This window comes from Hordeum vulgare, chromosome 6H (assembly GCF_904849725.1).
Source record: "Hordeum vulgare subsp. vulgare chromosome 6H, MorexV3_pseudomolecules_assembly, whole genome shotgun sequence".
Lineage (NCBI taxonomy): Eukaryota > Viridiplantae > Streptophyta > Magnoliopsida > Poales > Poaceae > Hordeum > Hordeum vulgare.
Genome location: NC_058523.1, coordinates 530,133,058 through 530,140,342, shown reverse-complemented (window position 1 = coordinate 530,140,342; position 7,285 = coordinate 530,133,058).

Sequence of the window (7,285 nt, the reverse complement as noted above, 5' to 3'; positions counted from 1 at the left end):
TTAGGGCATGCATGTATCTTCTGCACGTCTAATCCTAGAGGGCAGACAAGCTTCTTTGCTTCGTACGTGCTGGCGGGCAATTCGTTCTTTCTTGGAAGCATCTTCTTCATCAGTACCAGCAACTTTTCGAATGACGAGTCAGTCACACCGGTCTCTGCCTTCCACTTCAGCAATTCCAGTGTGCTACCCAGCTTCTTCTGGCCATCTTCACAAGTTGGGTACAACAATTTGTTGTGGTCCTATAACATCTGCTCGAACTGCGACCTCTCCTTTTCTGTGTCGCAACCTCGCCGTGCATCAGAAATGACCCGGCCAAGATCATCAGCGGGCTCATCTGGTTCCCGTTCTTCATCCTGATCTTCTTCTTCATTGTCTTCCATTGCGGTATCAGCATACTCAGGGAACATAGATCGGTAGTTGTCATCATCGTTCTCTTCTTCTTCATCATCGTCTTCCATCATAACCCCTCTTTCTCCGTGCTTGGTCCAAACATTATAGCCCGACATAAAACCGGACCGAAGCAGGTGGCTCTGAATGACTCTTGAGGAAGTGTAATCCTTCTCATTCCGACATTCAACACATGGACAAAACATATAGCCACCACCATGCTTGTTCGCATCGGCTGCATCTCGAAAAGAATGCACACCTTCTCTGTAAGCAGTTGTGCGTCGATCACCGTACATCCATGGATGGCTCATCTCTGCGTTATACGACAGTATATCAAATACAATCACGATCCTAAAAATTAGTACCGCACGGTCTAAACGAGGAAATATAGTTGCTAACCTTTTAGAATAAGTAGAAATAAAGAGGAAGAGGTTTAAGCGTGGCTCAGGCATCTCATATCGTAGTTGTGTTCGGTGAACTGAAGCGGCATCGCTCTAACACACATTTCAACAAACACCTCTAGTGCATCAAAAAAAGTGGAGAGCAAGCACCCACCCACAATCCTCCATCCAAGAAAAATGCAACGAAGAGGGGAGAGGGGGGCTGTGCTATATATAGGCAGAGGACTTTAGTCCCGGTTTGAGACACAAACCGGGACTAAAGGTGGTGCACATGCGGGCTGCCCACCGCGTAGCCCTTTAGTCCCGGCTTGGGACACGAACCGGGACTAAAGGCTCCTTACGGACCGGGACTAAAGCCTCGAGGGAAGATATGAGAATTGGGGCGACGTGGCCGGGCCTTTAGTCCCGGCCCAGAGGCAGGCCGGGACTAAAGGGTCCAGGCCAAAGGCCCGTTTTCTACTAGTGATGGTCAGTCAATGGAGTCCTTTTTTTAAGCTTTAGAGACTTTTTTTGGCTCCGGCTCAAATAGAAAATGGTGTTCATTGCCTGCTCATCAAGCCTTTAGCCTGGACGGGCTTGGCCTTCTACTCTGGCCGTGGTTTGTTCATAAGGAGGTGGTTCTAACGAAAGATAATTTGATAAAACATAATTGAAAGGGTAGTTAAAGATGCAGCTTTTGTGATCAAGATGAAACCATCAAACGACATGCGGCCAGAACTAGCCATAGTGTCTCTCTTCTACCACCCATTTATACTTCCCGTTGGTGTTCAGAGTCTAGTAGACGAGATCTTCAAGCCATCTATCTTCTCACATTTAAATATGAGAAATATTGCCATGAGCTTAAATATGCGTTCTTAGACAAGGGGTGCATATAGACCTATGAGCCAAAGTGGATTTCATAATGTTTCTTCTTTCTTCTCGGGTTTTAATTGGAGGACTATGATCTCACGCTTAAATAGAAGTACTACTACATTAACCATTTATTTGATTGCATCCATCTATTTTAATCTGACATAACGAGCACATGGATATTCATACACTTTTGTGAGAGCTCCTTGGTGATCATTATGAGCTTCCTTAGATGATTGATTTTAACATAATCGTCATAGAATTTTCTGAATGTTTACATTTTCAAAGTTTATCTAATAGCTGTTCTAGAACCTTCTGCATCATTCCCTCAGTGATATGTCATTCCAGGCTCACAATAGCTATTTTTCTAAATAATATGTTTTATTTATGAAATTTGTCACATATTACACGGGATCAAAAAATTATAAAAATGTGATCCACTCGGCCTAGAGGAAGCCGACTGGCTCCTGTTGGCTACGTGGAAGCCGGTTAGTACCTATTGGCTTCGGCTAAGCCGGCAGGCCAGTCGGCCGCATTCAAGTGACATAAAAAATATTATTTTAAACTAATTGCCTTAGCCATGACCAATTAGCTTCAATCGACTTAGCTTTGGCCAATTAGCTCCAATCGATGTTGACAAAACCGATAGGTACATGTATTGATATTTTCCCATCATCCCCACCACCACCACCACTCCCGAGCGGGTCGTTCGTTCAACTCTACATACATACGCGTGCATAACGAGAAAACCTCTACACGAGACGCCGCCTCGATCGCGACCTGGTTTTCTCTCCCGACATATGTACCTACCAAAAACGTTATTCTGTTGCTAGGCTAGTTTTCTCTCCCGACTCGAATGCTACTCTACTCTCCAGGGCGGCTGAATTTTTTCTGTGCTTTAACGGCGAATGCATCCACCTGCCGCTGCGAGCAACCAGTCACTACGGGCAAGCAGCGCCTCTACCGCCCGCCGCACCGCGACCTTTACTCTGCCACCGTCGGGTCCTCTAGCTAGCTAGGCCAACACCAACATGCGCGTGCGTCCAACTGCCCGGCCACCGTCCGGGTGTCCGGCGATGGCCTACGTCTACCTAGCTCACCGTCCGCAATGGAAATTAACCCTCACCGGCTGGCTTGATCCTCCATGAGTTGAATCCGCCATTGCCCCTCGTCAAGTTCCAAGCTTTTCATCACGCGGCATGAAGAATTCAGGATGCATGCATGTGACCTGCTTAATTCGAAATCACTAGTTAGCGAATACACATTCCAACGATTACTTTCACCTTCACATGTTGCGACAAGTGGTGTCGCAACCTGGAATTTTTTCCTTTTTTCGTAGATCCGTATTTTCAAAACGTTTTATCTCTTAAACCGTGTGTTCAAATCTCGAACCGTTTTCACCGTTGGCTTTCTTGCGTCGAGATCTTCAAAACTAGATCCCATGTTGGTAGGTTTTGACAAAAAAAATTTATAAAAAAACCGGAAGAAAAAAACCGGACGAAAAAAACATGCCTCACGCGATAGAAAAAACAAACAAAAAACACGCTTTTTTCCCTTTCTGAGAGGCACGGGTCGTGCCTCTCGCGAAGGCAAAACCGTGCCTCTAACGGAACCTAAACCGTGTCTCTCGCGGAAAAAAGAGAAAGGAGAAAACACATATTTTCCCCTTTTCAGGAGAAGCACGGGCGTGCCTCTCGCAAAGGAAAAACCGTGCCTCTCGAAAAAAACCAAGAAAACACGTTTTTTTCCCTTTCAGGAGAGGCACGAGCGTGCCTCTCGCGAAGGCAAAACAGTGCCTTTTGCAGAAGCAAAACCGTGCCTCTCGCAAAAAAAACACGAAAAACGCGTTTTTTCCCTTTCAGAAGAGACATGGGCGTGCCTCTCGCGAAGGCAAAAAAATCGTGCCTTTCACGGAAGCAAAACCATGCCTCTCGTAAAAAAAACAGAAAACGTGTCATTTTTTCCCTTTCGGGGAGAGGCATGGGCGTGCCTCTCGTGAAGGCAAAACCGTGTCTCTCGTAAAAAAATAGAAAACGCGTTAATTTTTCCTGTCTGAAAGGCACGGACGTGCCTCTCGCGATGGCAAAACCGTGTCTTTCGTGAAATCAAAACCGCGCCTCTCGTAAAAAAATGAAAACACGTTTTTTTCCTTTCCAAAAGGCACGTCCGTGCCTATCGTGAAGGTAAAACCGTGTCTCTTGCTGAAGCAAAACCGTGCCTCTCGTACAAAAAACAGAAAACAAGTTTTTCGTGTAAAAATACAGAAAACGCGTTTTTTCGCGAAAATAATTTGATTTTTTTTATTTTTTTTACGTCCAAAAATTACAAAAGACCGATGAAAAACCATAACATTTTTTTAAAACCACTCAAAAAAACGAAAATGCGTGCAAAAAAATAGAAAAAACAAAATCCAAAAACAAAAACGCTCAGAAGACGACACGTGACAGCGGCTAAGTAACCGAGCGATCGTTGAAAGGGTTCTGAGGGAAACACCAGGTCCTGCATGCATGCACGCATGGCCCGTCCCACTTGCCCAAAACCAGCAAGCCTACTCCAGCTCTAGGTGCATGCATGCCGTCGTCCTCCAATCGGTTTTGGCGAAGCCGATTCGGCCCTGTCGACTACGCCCAGGCCGACTAGACAGGGCTAGGCCGAGTAACAAGGTCCACCCAATAGAGAATCGCCACATGTATGAAGAGTCACTAATCGGCTGCCGGGAGAACGACGAGGTTCAGTCGGCTTCCGTGTAGCCGATAGGATCCAATCGGCTTCCTCTAGGCCAACGGGATCACATTTTTGTAATGTTTTCATTCGGTGTAATATGTGACAAATTTAATAATAAAATATACTCCATCCGTTACAAATATAAGACCTTATAGAGATTTCATTATAGACTACATATGAAGCAAAATAAATGAATCAATACTCTATAATATGTCTATATACATCCGCATGTAGTTAACTAAAATCTTTAAAATGTCTTATATTTAAAAACGGAAGGAGTATTATTTTAAAAAACTAGCCTCACTCTATACACGAGCAACACTTCACATTCTATCATCGTCTTCACGACCCGTGGACGGGTTTGGGACGTCACACTACTATATTTGTCATGGTCACTGCATCTACAACAGTGGCAAATCTAGGGGTGCTTCAACAGGCTTGAGCCCCCTTTAAAAATTAAAAAACAAAATATACTAGTATTCATCATAAAAATAATAATAATATTTTAATTAAAAACTGAGAGTTAGTGCATTTTTCTTCACACACTTAATATTGAGCCCCTCCTTCATTTTCTTGCAATATTCGTCACTGATCTACAATACCAACTGTTGAGAAATAAAATATGTGATCAATTGTATGGGAGGGATGCCTCCCAGTAAGTGTCTGTTGGGGGAAAAGGTGTCCGCCCAACACACCCATTTATCTTGTATATAAGTGGGTCTCCCACATTGCAATGAAACTAATGAATCATTTAGATTCTTTATTTGTCTCTTTGCTTTCACAATTCAATACGTTATCAGCACATAGTTTCTATCGCTAGAAAAAAAAAGGCCGAGACAACAGTTACGCATTGTGCGTGCGGCGGCGAGATTCCGGTTGTGCATCGGAGATCCAGCCTTTCACGGTGCAAGCCAGACTATCGGATGAAAACGCGCAGCATCTGCAACCGGCAGCACGTGGGACGACGAGAATTAATGAACCGGACTGTTTTTCAATCAGCGGTGTGATTGTGCTTTGTCTTTAAGTGATCAATTCATTAATTTATCTTGCGCGTGCATGCACTCCCAAGATCGTGGTGGCACTCCCAGGTTTGATAACCACATGAACTCCCGTCTCCTTGCGGAACGGTGGCCGCACACCGCGGAGGTGCAAGGCGAGACGACGACTCCCCATCGGTCTGGCGAATCTCATCGCACGCGACGCGTTTCCTGCAACTGGTGGCGACTCGTTTTGGCAACTGCCTGGTTCCACATATGGATTGGAATCTGTCAATAGATTGCTTAATTAATTAATCTTTCCCTGATAATAAATAACGGAGTGCTTCTGTCGTCCGTCCAGACTTCGTTCGTAGCAGCGTACGCTTCCTATTTTCACGCACAAGCCCTATTCTTTCACGCACAAGCAAGTAGCGGGGTGGTTTCACTCTTTCTACGCCAGCCTGAAGACCTGGGTTTGAGTCCCACCTTACACCTTTTTTCGTTTTCTCTTTAAAATCCCTTTTCTTCAACAGGTTTACGCATTCCTATTCTCACGCACAAGCCCTATTTTTTCACGCACAAGTAGCGGGTTGGTTTCAATCTTTTTATACCAGCGTGTAGACCTGGCTTCGAGTCCCACCTTTCACCTTTTTTCGTTTTCTCTTTAAAATCCTTTTTTTTTCATGCACGCGCTAGCTGTGGTGGCTCAGGTTCGATCCCTGATTGCCGCGCTTTTTTCATCACCTATTATTATTATTTGTTATGTAATTAAAATGCACATATGTATTGTATTGTCCCACCTCGCTCCCGAAAATATGTAAGGAGTTAATCCGTCTCTCCATAGAATCTTATCTTACCTACTAATAAAGCAAATATTGCTTCTTCCGTACGTCATCCAAATTACCCTTAAAGTTGACTAAAATTACCCACCAATGTCACCTATAAGTCATAAAAAACGTTTCAAACAAGAAAATCTCCGGACTGGGCCGGCTTATTTAAGCACCTCCTATATTACGCTCTGGGTGTTGAAAAAAGATGCAACACACCTGTTTGGGCCGGCCCATGCGTGGGCGCCTGTTTTTTTAGTTTAGTTTTTTATTTTTCTTTTCAGTTCCGTTTTGTTTTCTACTTTAAATAATTTAGAACTTCAAACAACTTTTCTCAATTTTAAGAAACTGAGAATTTCGAAATAAAATATTCAAAAAAACATTAAAAAAAATTAGAATTCAAAAACTACTCAGGAGTTTTGAAAAATGTTTGCATATAAAAAAATGTTTAAACTTTGAGAAAATGTCCATAAAATAAAAAAGTCAACGATTTTAAACAAAAGTCCGTGTAAAAATCTTAAAAACGGTTCATGCCTCTGTTTTTAGTCTCATTTTTTATTTTCATTTTTTTGTTCCATTTTTTAGTTTAAATAATTTATAACTTTGAAAAACTTTTGCAATTTATAAAACTGGGAATTTTGAAATAAAAGTTTGAAGAAAATATGAAATGTTTGTGAATTCAAAAAATGCTCACGATTTTTGTAAAAATATTCGCATATTCAGAAAAATGTTCATAATTTTGAGAACAATGTTGGTGAAAACAATAAAAGTCCATGATTTTGAAAAAAAGTTTGTGTGTTATTTTTTGAGTGCAATTGAAAAAAATGTTTGCTAATTCAAAAAATGTTCATGCATTTCAAGAAATGTCCTAAAATTTTAAAGACATAATATGATCAGCACCATTGGAGATTATAATTGTTTTTCTCCCGTTGCAACGCACGGGTCCTTTTGCTAGTTAATTAAAATGCACATATGTATTGTATTGTCCCACCTCGCTCCCGAAAATCTGTAAGGAGCTAATCCGTCTCTCCATAGAAAGAAAACTTGTGGGATTATTATGGGGAAGATTACTGAGGGAAAGAAAAAGACCGGGAGACGGAGAAAATTGTGGGGTTATGAA